Genomic DNA, 12178 nt, shown 5'->3' with positions numbered 1-12178 from the left:
CATCACACTTTCCCAACATCAGGGTCTTTTCCAGGGAGTCTTTTCTTCTCATTAGATGGCCAAAGTACTGGAGCCTCAGCTTCAGGATCTGTCCTTCCAGTGAGCACTCAGGGTTGATTTCCTTTAGAACTGATAGGTTTGTTCTCCTTGCAGTCCAGGGGATTCTCAAGAGCCTCCTCCAGCACCACAATTCAAAGGCATCAATTCTTCGGCGGTCTGCTTTCTTTATGGTCCAGCTCTCACTTCCATACATCACGACAGGAAAAACCATAGCTTTGACTATTCGGACTTTTGTTGGCAAGGTGATGTCTCTGCTTTTCAAGATGCTGTCCAGATTTGTCATCGCTTTCCTCCCAAGAAGAAGGCGCCTTTTAATTTCAGGGCTGCTGTCTCCATCTGCAGTGATCATGGAGCCCAGGAAGATAAAATTTGACACTGCCTCCATATCTTCCCCTTCTATTTCCCAGGAGGTGATGGGACCAGTGGCCATGATCTTAGTTTTTTTGATGTTGAGTTTCAGACCGTTTTTTGCACTCTCCTCTTTCACTCTCATTACAAGGTTCTTTAATTCCTCCTCACTTTCTGCCATCAGAGTGGTATCATCTGCATATCGGAGGTTGTTGATATTTCTTCCGGCAATCTTAATTCCGGCTTGGGTTTCTTCCAGTCCAGCCTTCCGCATGATGTATTCTGCATATAAGTTAAATAAGCTGGGGGACAATATACAGCCTTGCCGTACTCCTTTCCCAATTTTGAACCACTCAGTTGTTCCATGACCAGTTCTAACTGTTGCTTCCTGTCCCACATATAGATTTCTCAAGAGACAGATAAAGTGGTCAGGCACTCCCATTTCTTTAAGAACTTGCCATAGTTTGCTGTGGTCCACACAGTCAAAGGCTTTCGCATAGTCAATGAAGCAGAAGTAGATATTTTTCTGGAACTCTCTGGCTTTCTCCATAATCCAGCGCAAGTTAGCAATTTGGTCTCGAGTTCCTCTGCCTCTTCGGAATCCAGCTTGTACTTCTGGGAGTTCTCGGTCCACATACTGCTGAAGCCTACCTTGTAGGATTTTGAGCATAACCTTGCTAGCGTGCGAAATGAGTGCAATTGTACGGTAGTTGGAGCATTCTTTGGCACAGCCTTTCTTTGGGATTGGGATGTAGACTGATCTTTTCCAATCCTCTGGCCACTGTTGAGTTTTCCAAACTTGCTGGCATATTGAATGTAGCACCTTAACAGCATCATCTTTCAAGATTTTAAATAGTTCAACTGGAATGCCATCACCTCCACTGGCCTTGTTGTTAGCCAGGCTTTCTAAGGCCCACTTGACTTCGCTTTCCAGGATGTCTGGCTCAAGGTCAGCAACTACATTGTCTGGGTTGTCTGGGATATCCAAATCTTTCTGATATAATTCCTCTGTGTATTCTTGCCACCTCTTCTTGACGTCTTCTGCTTCTGTTAGGTCCCTCCCATTTTTGTCTTTTATCATGTTCATCTTTGCGCAAAATGTTCCTCTAGTATGGCCAATTTTCCTGAACAGATCTCTGGTCTTTCCTTTTCTGTTATCTTCCTCTATTTCTTTGCATTGTTCATTTAAGAAGGCCCTCTTGTCTCTCCTTGCTATTCTTTGGAAGTCTGAATTCAAGTTTCTGTAACTTTCCCTATCTCCCTTGCATTTTGCTTCCCTTCTCCTCTCTGCTATTTCTAAGGCCTCGTTGGACAGCCACTTTGCTTTCTTGCATTTCCTTTTCTTTGGGATGGTTTTCGTTGCTGCCTCCTGGACAATGTTACGAGCCTCTATCCAGAGTTCTTCAGGCACTCTGTCCACCAAATCTAGTTCCTTAAATCTGTTCTTTACTTCCACTGTGTATTCATAAGGGATTTGGTTTAGATTATACCTGAGTGGCCCAGTGGTTTTTCCTAATCTCTTCAGTCTAAGCTTGAATTTTGCTATGAGAAGCTGATGATCAGAACCGCAGTCAGCTCCAGGTCTTGTTTTTGCTGACTGTATAGAGCTTCTCCATCTTTGGCTGCAGAGAATATAATCAATCTGATTTCGATATTGCCCATCTGGTGATTTCCATGTATAGAGTCGCCTCTTGTGTTGTTGGAAAAGAGTGTTTGTGATGACCAGCTTATTCTCTTGACAAAACTCTATTAGCCTTTGTCCTGCTTCGTTCTGAACTCCAAGGCCAAACTTCCCTGTTGTTCCTTTTATCTCTTGGCTCCCTACTTTAGCATTCCAGTCCCCTAGAATGAGAAGAACATCTTTCTTTGGTGTCAGTTCTAGAAGGTGTTGTAAATCTTAATAGAATTGTTCAATTTCAGTCTCCTCAGCAATGCTGGTTGGTGCATAAACTTGGATTATTGTGATGTTGAATGGTCTGCCTTGGATTCGTATTGACATCATTCTATCATTTTTGAGATTGTATCCCTTTACAGCTTTTCCCACTCTTTTGTTGACTATGAGGGCTACTCCATTCCTTCTACGGGATTCTTGCCCACAATAGTAGATATGATAATCATCTGAGCTGAATTCGCCCATTCCTGTCCATTTTAGTTCACTGATGCCCAGGATGTCGATGTTTATTCTTGCCATCTCCTGTTTCACCACCTCCAGCTTCCCAATGTTCATAGATCTTACATTCCAGGTTCCTATGCAGTATTTTTCTTTGCAGCATTGGACTTTCCTTTCACTTCCAGGCACGTCCACAGCTGAGCGTCCTTTCGGCTTTGGCCCAACCACTTCATTAGCTCTGGAGCTACTTGTACTTGTCCTCCGCTCTTCCTCAGTAGCATGTTGGACGCCTTCCGACCTGAGGGGCCCATCTTCCAGCGTCATATCTTTAGCCTTTTGTTTCTGATCATGGGGCGTTCTTGGCAAAGATACTGGAGTGGCTTGCCCTTTCCTACTCCAGGTGGATTGCGTTTAGTCGGAACTCTCCACTATGTCCTGTCCGTCTTGGGTGTCCCTGCACGGCATAGCCCATAGTTTCTCTGAGTTACTCAAGCCCCTTCGCCACGACAAGGCAGCAATCCGTTCTAGCCTTCTGAAATCAGAGGGCAGGTCCTCCGGGCCCGCCTCTTCCTGTCGCGTCGCCATGGAGCCGCTCCCAGCCAATGGAAATCAGAGGGCAGGTCCTCAGGGCCTGCCTCTTCCTGCAAGTCGCCATGGGGACCTTCTAGCCCTTTGCACTCGGAGAGCAGGTCCTCCGGGCCCGCCCCTTCCTGTCCCGTTGCCATGGCGACGCTGGGACGCTAAAGGCCGGTGCGTCACGCTTTTCCTTCCCCACCGTGTCTCCCCATTATTTGTCCGGCCTGCCCCTGCGGCACCCAGAGGCTGTTCCGGCTGCAAGGCCGGTGGCAGACCCGGCCTGCGCTGGACGCTGCCCCGCTCCGACCGGGGACGGCGGCTGGGTAAGGAGGCCCGTGGGGGAGGGTGGGGTGACTGCTGGGACCCTTCTGCCCCACCCCATGATGGGCTTTGTAGTCCTTCGGGAGATGAATCTGATCCAAGGTGGGAAAGGCGGTCTTCGGGATTTTTCAAGTTTTGGAGCATGGGCAGAGTTACAGTTGGTCTCCTCCCCACGAGGCTGGCCCTTAAGGAAAGGATTAAAGGGGGTCTGGGTGGATTTCGCTCCCTCCCTCTGCCTCCAAACCCCATAGGAAATTCAGGGCGGGACTCGGCCTTGTACTCGTCTCCCTCACTTTTCACTGCATTAAAATATTTGAAGTGTTTCATGGTTGTTTCTTTTATTTATTTTTTATGTATGTAATTGATGCATGTGCTTGTTTGTTTGTTTGTTTGTTTGTTTGTTTGTTTGTTTGTTCTGTGATTTATATAGCACCCATCTGGCAGCCAAGGCCTCTCTGGCCCGTTTGTTTGCGTTGCGATTGCGTTGCGGCCTTGCAGTCGTCTCCCTCACTTTTCACTGCATGAAATTATTTGAAGTTCTTCATGGTTGTTTCTTTTATTTATTTTTTATGTATGCATGTAAGTATGCGTGCATGCATGTCTGTATTTATGTGTGCTTGTGTGTGTGTGTGTGTGTGTGTTATTTATTGATTTGCTTATTGATTTATGTGATTTATATGGCGCCCATCTGTCAGCGAAGGCCTCTCTGGCCAGTTTATTTGCGTTGTGATTTTATTATTCCACCCTGGAGAGGAGAGGGAGCTGTCTTTTTCTTCCCAGCATCAAGGGGACCTGGGTTTGTGGCTGATTTCTACTGCTTTTAATTCCACCCCCCGGTCCCGCTTTTCTCCCCCTTTTCACAGCCGCTTGTACTTGTCATTTGGAATAACTGGATTTTCCCTTCCGAACCAGGTGTCATTCTTTCAGTGAGCTCGTTCACGCGGATGCAGAGCTTCATCGTTCGTTTGCGCCACCCTGCAACCTCGAGGAACGACCGGATCCAGAAAGGTCGGCGGGTAAGTGTGCAGGGGGCCGGCGGGATGGTAGGCATACCATGGGGGTCTGTCACGAGCCCCTCTGCCCCGTGACGGCCCTTGTAGTCGTTAACAGAGAAGAAAGGTGTGAAATAACGATTTAAAACACCGCTCTGGGTAATTTTAACGCCCCTGGGCATGCACAGAGTTGCAGTTTTCAAACTTGCCGTTAGGATGGCCGGTCCAAAACAAAAAAGGATTAAGGCAGATGTGTGTACAGGTGCGTATGTCTCTCGGCCCTTTACGCCTGCAGGACATGGCGAGCTGTCTCCAGTCTCCCTCCCAGCTCGGGTTCGAGTCCCGAGGTGGAGATTCCTGAGGACTTCCATCTCCCCTTCTTTGCCGCCAAGGACGAGAGAAAGTGCAGTTCGGGGCTGAGTGCCGTGACCGTCTTCTTTGTGTTTCATGTAAGTTATTATTTTATTATTACTCTTCTTCTGGCTTTTATTGTTCTTGTCTCCTCCAGCGCGCACGGGGGGGGGAGCAGGGCCGAAGGAAGGTTGGAGGACCCTCTCGCCCTACGCCGTGATCTGGCAGGCAGAGGAGGCCTTTTCTTTTTCCCTGTTCAGGCTGCCAGCAGACAGCTTTCTGCCTTTGCTGTATTTATTCGAAGAGCTCAGGCGGCAGTGCTTCAGAGGAGTCTGTCATCCATTATTAGGGTTCTTTAAAACAAACGCACCCACGTTTCCCTGCATTCTTCCCATGAGTCTCAGCCCATCTGTAAGAGACGCAGACCCCCTTACGCTCTCGGTCGTGGCACTATAGGATCCCACTCCCTTCTCTAAATCTCAAAAAAAATATACAGTGAAAGGGCCCACCAAGGCAGGGTGGGGAGGGGGATTGGAATCATCCGTTTCTTAATACCCTAGTAAAGTGTCTTCTTTAAAGTACGTTCATCGCCGGCCGGTTTTATATCTGAACTTGCATGGGTAATGGGTAATGGTGAATATGCAAAAGGGTTGCCAATAAAACCTGAAAATTCTCATTCCCCCCCACCTGCATTCTCTTTTGTGTGAGCGCGAGTGTTACTTTTTAGACTTCAGGAAACGGCTTTGGGACCATGAGTTTCTTCTCTTATTTTATTTATTTATTTATTTAATTTATATGCCTCCCACTCTACCCAAAGGTCTCTGGGCGGCTTACAACAATTAAAATTCAATACAATAAAATATAAAATGATTAAAATACAATTCAAATACGATTAAAATACAATTAAAATTGCCATCATAAAGACCCACAGCTACGGGGCGTGGACAACGGTAAAGAAGATCCAGGCGCAGACGTCTGGTAGCTTTCCGATTAAACAGTGTACCAATTAAACAGCCGCCTAGAGTGGTCGAAATGACCAGATAGGCGGGGTATAAAAAGAATAAAGAAATAAAGAAATAAATTGCCACCTGTTACAGCGTGGACAGTAGGGCAAAAAGCAATAATAATAATAAGAAGAACAATAAAAATAACTGCAACAATAATAATCATTTATAACTATATTTATTTATTACCGTTTCATGCAGTAATCTTACTAAGGCACACAAATATTTTAATTTAAAGAAAGGACGCTTAGTTCAAATGAGAAATTACAGATATCTAAAACCACCTTTACAAGTGGCTGATAAAGGAGAAAAGGGGAGGGGGATTACTAATAAAAAGCAGGTGAAATAGACAAGCACCGAAAGTTCATTGAATTGCAGTCGTCCTCTTGAACGTTGGGAGACGAACCAGGAAAAAAAGACACGAGGAGGTTTCCTCCTCCCCAGTCCCTGGGAGAGCGAGGCGCCCTTCCTTTTCTTCCTCCTCCTCCTCCTCCTCCTCCTCCTCGGTCCCTCTCAGGATATGCCCCCCCCCATCGAGCAGGAGCCGTTTAGGAGCCGCGCTTTTAATTCCCCCAGCCGGGAAGCCTGGGGGGGGGGATTGAAATGGCTAGGGTCCTCCGGCATGAGGCTGCCAGCAGAGGGAGCCGAGAAGTGGCCGGCCAAGGGAGTAGAGGCACCGTCTAGCACGCTTGGACTCAGAGGGCCTTTCATGCTGACGTTCTAGCCTTGAGAACTCACAGGGCAGGTCCTCTGGTCCCGCCTCTTCCTGGCAGTTGCCCCAGAGCCGTTCTAGCCTTCTGAAATCAGAGGGCAGGTCCTCCGGGCCCGCCTCTTCCTGTCGCGTCGCCATGGAGCCGCTCCCAGCCAATGGAAATCAGAGGGCAGGTCCTCAGGGCCCGCCTCTTCCTGCAAGTCGCCATGGGGACCTTCTAGCCCTTTGCACTCGGAGAGCAGGTCCTCCGGGCCCGCCCCTTCCTGTCCCGTTACCATGGCGACGCTGGGACGCTAAAGGCCGGTGCGTCACGCTTTTCCTTCCCCACCGTGTCTCCCCATTATTTGTCCGGCCTGCCCCTGCGGCACCCAGAGGCTGTTCCGGCTGCAAGGCCGGTGGCAGACCCGGCCTGCGCTGGACGCTGCCCCGCTCCGACCGGGGACGGCGGCTGGGTAAGGAGGCCCGTGGGGGAGGGTGGGGTGACTGCTGGGACCCTTCTCCCCCACCCCATGATGGGCTTTGTAGTCCTTCGGGAGATGAATCTGATCCAAGGTGGGAAAGGCGGTCTTCGGGATTTTTCAAGTTTTGGGGCATGGGCAGAGTTACAGTTGGTCTCCTCCCCACGAGGCTGGCCCTTAAGGAAAGGATTAAAGGGGGTCTGGGTGGATTTCGCTCCCTCCCTCTGCCTCCAAACCCCATAGGAAATTCAGGGCGGGACTCGGCCTTGTACTCGTCTCCCTCACTTTTCACTGCATTAAAATATTTGAAGTGTTTCATGGTTGTTTCTTTTATTTATTTTTTATGTATGTAATTGATGCATGTGCTTGTTTGTTTGTTTGTTTGTTTGTTTGTTCTGCGATTTATATAGCACCCATCTGGCAGCCAAGGCCTCTCTGGCCCGTTTGTTTGCGTTGCGATTGCGTTGCGGCCTTGCAGTCGTCTCCCTCACTTTTCACTGCATGAAATTATTTGAAGTTCTTCATGGTTGTTTCTTTTATTTATTTTTTATGTATGCATGTAAGTATGCGTGCATGCATGTCTGTATTTATGTGTGCTTGTGTGTGTGTGTGTGTGTGTGTTATTTATTGATTTGCTTATTGATTTATGTGATTTATATGGCGCCCATCTGTCAGCGAAGGCCTCTCTGGCCAGTTTATTTGCGTTGTGATTTTATTATTCCACCCTGGAGAGGAGAGGGAGCTGTCTTTTTCTTCCCAGCATCAAGGGGACCTGGGTTTGTGGCTGATTTCTACTGCTTTTAATTCCACCCCCCGGTCCCGCTTTTCTCCCCCTTTTCACAGCCGCTTGTACTTGTCATTTGGAATAACTGGATTTTCCCTTCCGAACCAGGTGTCGTTCTTTCAGTGAGCTCGTTCACGCGGACGCAGAGCTTCATCGTTCGTTTGCGCCACCCTGCAACCTCGAGGAACGACCGGATCCAGAAAGGTCGGCGGGTAAGTGTGCAGGGGGCCGGCGGGATGGTAGGCATACCATGGGGGTCTGTCACGAGCCCCTCTGCCCCGTGACGGCCCTTGTAGTCGTTAACAGAGAAGAAAGGTGTGAAATAACGATTTAAAACACCGCTCTGGGTAATTTTAACGCCCCTGGGCATGCACAGAGTTGCAGTTTTCAAACTTGCCGTTAGGATGGCCGGTCCAAAACAAAAAAGGATTAAGGCAGATGTGTGTACAGGTGCGTATGTCTCTCGGCCCTTTACGCCTGCAGGACATGGCGAGCTGTCTCCAGTCTCCCTCCCAGCTCGGGTTCGAGTCCCGAGGTGGAGATTCCTGAGGACTTCCATCTCCCCTTCTTTGCCGCCAAGGACGAGAGAAAGTGCAGTTCGGGGCTGAGTGCCGTGACCGTCTTCTTTGTGTTTCATGTAAGTTATTATTTTATTATTACTCTTCTTCTGGCTTTTATTGTTCTTGTCTCCTCCAGCGCGCACGGGGGGGGGGAGCAGGGCCGAAGGAAGGTTGGAGGACCCTCTCGCCCTACGCCGTGATCTGGCAGGCAGAGGAGGCCTTTTCTTTTTCCCTGTTCAGGCTGCCAGCAGACAGCTTTCTGCCTTTGCTGTATTTATTCGAAGAGCTCAGGCGGCAGTGCTTCAGAGGAGTCTGTCATCCATTATTAGGGTTCTTTAAAACAAACGCACCCACGTTTCCCTGCATTCTTCCCATGAGTCTCAGCCCATCTGTAAGAGACGCAGACCCCCTTACGCTCTCGGTCGTGGCACTATAGGATCCCACTCCCTTCTCTAAATCTCAAAAAAAATATACAGTGAAAGGGCCCACCAAGGCAGGGTGGGGAGGGGGATTGGAATCATCCGTTTCTTAATACCCTAGTAAAGTGTCTTCTTTAAAGTACGTTCATCGCCGGCCGGTTTTATATCTGAACTTGCATGGGTAATGGGTAATGGTGAATATGCAAAAGGGTTGCCAATAAAACCTGAAAATTCTCATTCCCCCCCACCTGCATTCTCTTTTGTGTGAGCGCGAGTGTTACTTTTTAGACTTCAGGAAACGGCTTTGGGACCATGAGTTTCTTCTCTTATTTTATTTATTTATTTATTTAATTTATATGCCTCCCACTCTACCCAAAGGTCTCTGGGCGGCTTACAACAATTAAAATTCAATACAATAAAATATAAAATGATTAAAATACAATTCAAATACGATTAAAATACAATTAAAATTGCCATCATAAAGACCCACAGCTACGGGGCGTGGACAACGGTAAAGAAGATCCAGGCGCAGACGTCTGGTAGCTTTCCGATTAAACAGTGTACCAATTAAACAGCCGCCTAGAGTGGTCGAAATGACCAGATAGGCGGGGTATAAAAAGAATAAAGAAATAAAGAAATAAATTGCCACCTGTTACAGCGTGGACAGTAGGGCAAAAAGCAATAATAATAATAAGAAGAACAATAAAAATAACTGCAACAATAATAATCATTTATAACTATATTTATTTATTACCGTTTCATGCAGTAATCTTACTAAGGCACACAAATATTTTAATTTAAAGAAAGGACGCTTAGTTCAAATGAGAAATTACAGATATCTAAAACCACCTTTACAAGTGGCTGATAAAGGAGAAAAGGGGAGGGGGATTACTAATAAAAAGCAGGTGAAATAGACAAGCACCGAAAGTTCATTGAATTGCAGTCGTCCTCTTGAACGTTGGGAGACGAACCAGGAAAAAAAGACACGAGGAGGTTTCCTCCTCCCCAGTCCCTGGGAGAGCGAGGCGCCCTTCCTTTTCTTCCTCCTCCTCCTCCTCCTCCTCCTCCTCCTCGGTCCCTCTCAGGATATGCCCCCCCCCCATCGAGCAGGAGCCGTTTAGGAGCCGCGCTTTTAATTCCCCCAGCCGGGAAGCCTGGGGGGGGGGATTGAAATGGCTAGGGTCCTCCGGCATGAGGCTGCCAGCAGAGGGAGCCGAGAAGTGGCCGGCCAAGGGAGTAGAGGCACCGTCTAGCACGCTTGGACTCAGAGGGCCTTTCATGCTGACGTTCTAGCCTTGAGAACTCACAGGGCAGGTCCTCTGGTCCCGCCTCTTCCTGGCAGTTGCCCCAGAGCCGTTCTAGCCTTCTGAAATCAGAGGGCAGGTCCTCCGGGCCCGCCTCTTCCTGTCGCGTCGCCATGGAGCCGCTCCCAGCCAATGGAAATCAGAGGGCAGGTCCTCAGGGCCCGCCTCTTCCTGCAAGTCGCCATGGGGACCTTCTAGCCCTTTGCACTCGGAGAGCAGGTCCTCTGGGCCCGCCCCTTCCTGTCCCGTTACCATGGCGACGCTGGGACGCTAAAGGCCGGTGCGTCACGCTTTTCCTTCCCCACCGTGTCTCCCCATTATTTGTCCGGCCTGCCCCTGCGGCACCCAGAGGCTGTTCCGGCTGCAAGGCCGGTGGCAGACCCGGCCTGCGCTGGACGCTGCCCCGCTCCGACCGGGGACGGCGGCTGGGTAAGGAGGCCCGTGGGGGAGGGTGGGGTGACTGCTGGGACCCTTCTCCCCCACCCCATGATGGGCTTTGTAGTCCTTCGGGAGATGAATCTGATCCAAGGTGGGAAAGGCGGTCTTCGGGATTTTTCAAGTTTTGGGGCATGGGCAGAGTTACAGTTGGTCTCCTCCCCACGAGGCTGGCCCTTAAGGAAAGGATTAAAGGGGGTCTGGGTGGATTTCGCTCCCTCCCTCTGCCTCCAAACCCCATAGGAAATTCAGGGCGGGACTCGGCCTTGTACTCGTCTCCCTCACTTTTCACTGCATTAAAATATTTGAAGTGTTTCATGGTTGTTTCTTTTATTTATTTTTTATGTATGTAATTGATGCATGTGCTTGTTTGTTTGTTTGTTTGTTTGTTTGTTCTGCGATTTATATAGCACCCATCTGGCAGCCAAGGCCTCTCTGGCCCGTTTGTTTGCGTTGCGATTGCGTTGCGGCCTTGCAGTCGTCTCCCTCACTTTTCACTGCATGAAATTATTTGAAGTTCTTCATGGTTGTTTCTTTTATTTATTTTTTATGTATGCATGTAAGTATGCGTGCATGCATGTCTGTATTTATGTGTGCTTGTGTGTGTGTGTGTGTGTGTGTTATTTATTGATTTGCTTATTGATTTATGTGATTTATATGGCGCCCATCTGTCAGCGAAGGCCTCTCTGGCCAGTTTATTTGCGTTGTGATTTTATTATTCCACCCTGGAGAGGAGAGGGAGCTGTCTTTTTCTTCCCAGCATCAAGGGGACCTGGGTTTGTGGCTGATTTCTACTGCTTTTAATTCCACCCCCCGGTCCCGCTTTTCTCCCCCTTTTCACAGCCGCTTGTACTTGTCATTTGGAATAACTGGATTTTCCCTTCCGAACCAGGTGTCGTTCTTTCAGTGAGCTCGTTCACGCGGACGCAGAGCTTCATCGTTCGTTTGCGCCACCCTGCAACCTCGAGGAACGACCGGATCCAGAAAGGTCGGCGGGTAAGTGTGCAGGGGGCCGGCGGGATGGTAGGCATACCATGGGGGTCTGTCACGAGCCCCTCTGCCCCGTGACGGCCCTTGTAGTCGTTAACAGAGAAGAAAGGTGTGAAATAACGATTTAAAACACCGCTCTGGGTAATTTTAACGCCCCTGGGCATGCACAGAGTTGCAGTTTTCAAACTTGCCGTTAGGATGGCCGGTCCAAAACAAAAAAGGATTAAGGCAGATGTGTGTACAGGTGCGTATGTCTCTCGGCCCTTTACGCCTGCAGGACATGGCGAGCTGTCTCCAGTCTCCCTCCCAGCTCGGGTTCGAGTCCCGAGGTGGAGATTCCTGAGGACTTCCATCTCCCCTTCTTTGCCGCCAAGGACGAGAGAAAGTGCAGTTCGGGGCTGAGTGCCGTGACCGTCTTCTTTGTGTTTCATGTAAGTTATTATTTTATTATTACTCTTCTTCTGGCTTTTATTGTTCTTGTCTCCTCCAGCGCGCACGGGGGGGGGGGAGCAGGGCCGAAGGAAGGTTGGAGGACCCTCTCGCCCTACGCCGTGATCTGGCAGGCAGAGGAGGCCTTTTCTTTTTCCCTGTTCAGGCTGCCAGCAGACAGCTTTCTGCCTTTGCTGTATTTATTCGAAGAGCTCAGGCGGCAGTGCTTCAGAGGAGTCTGTCATCCATTATTAGGGTTCTTTAAAACAAACGCACCCACGTTTCCCTGCATTCTTCCCATGAGTCTCAGCCCATCTGTAAGAGA

The 12178-nt window shown here is 49.0% G+C and overlaps 1 protein-coding gene across 4 annotated transcripts in view; it reads left to right on the top strand.

The window, feature by feature from the left end:
* LOC144584230 (uncharacterized) overlaps positions 1–12178 on the top strand; it is a 40500-nt gene that overhangs the window by 3667 nt on the left and 24655 nt on the right. For 3 of the 4 annotated variants that reach the window (XR_013538352.1, XR_013538353.1, XM_078379901.1), the window contains exons 3-8: positions 4328–4431; positions 4703–4856; positions 7825–7928; positions 8200–8353; positions 11327–11430; positions 11702–11855. The gene's annotated coding sequence lies outside the window, so the exon portion shown is untranslated. The other variant, XM_078379902.1, reaches the window with a different exon arrangement.

Source organism: Pogona vitticeps, chromosome 9, assembly GCF_051106095.1.
Source record: "Pogona vitticeps strain Pit_001003342236 chromosome 9, PviZW2.1, whole genome shotgun sequence".
Lineage (NCBI taxonomy): Eukaryota > Metazoa > Chordata > Lepidosauria > Squamata > Agamidae > Pogona > Pogona vitticeps.
The sequence above is the reverse complement of the archived record's forward strand: the minus strand, read 5'-3'. Positions and strand labels throughout refer to the sequence as shown.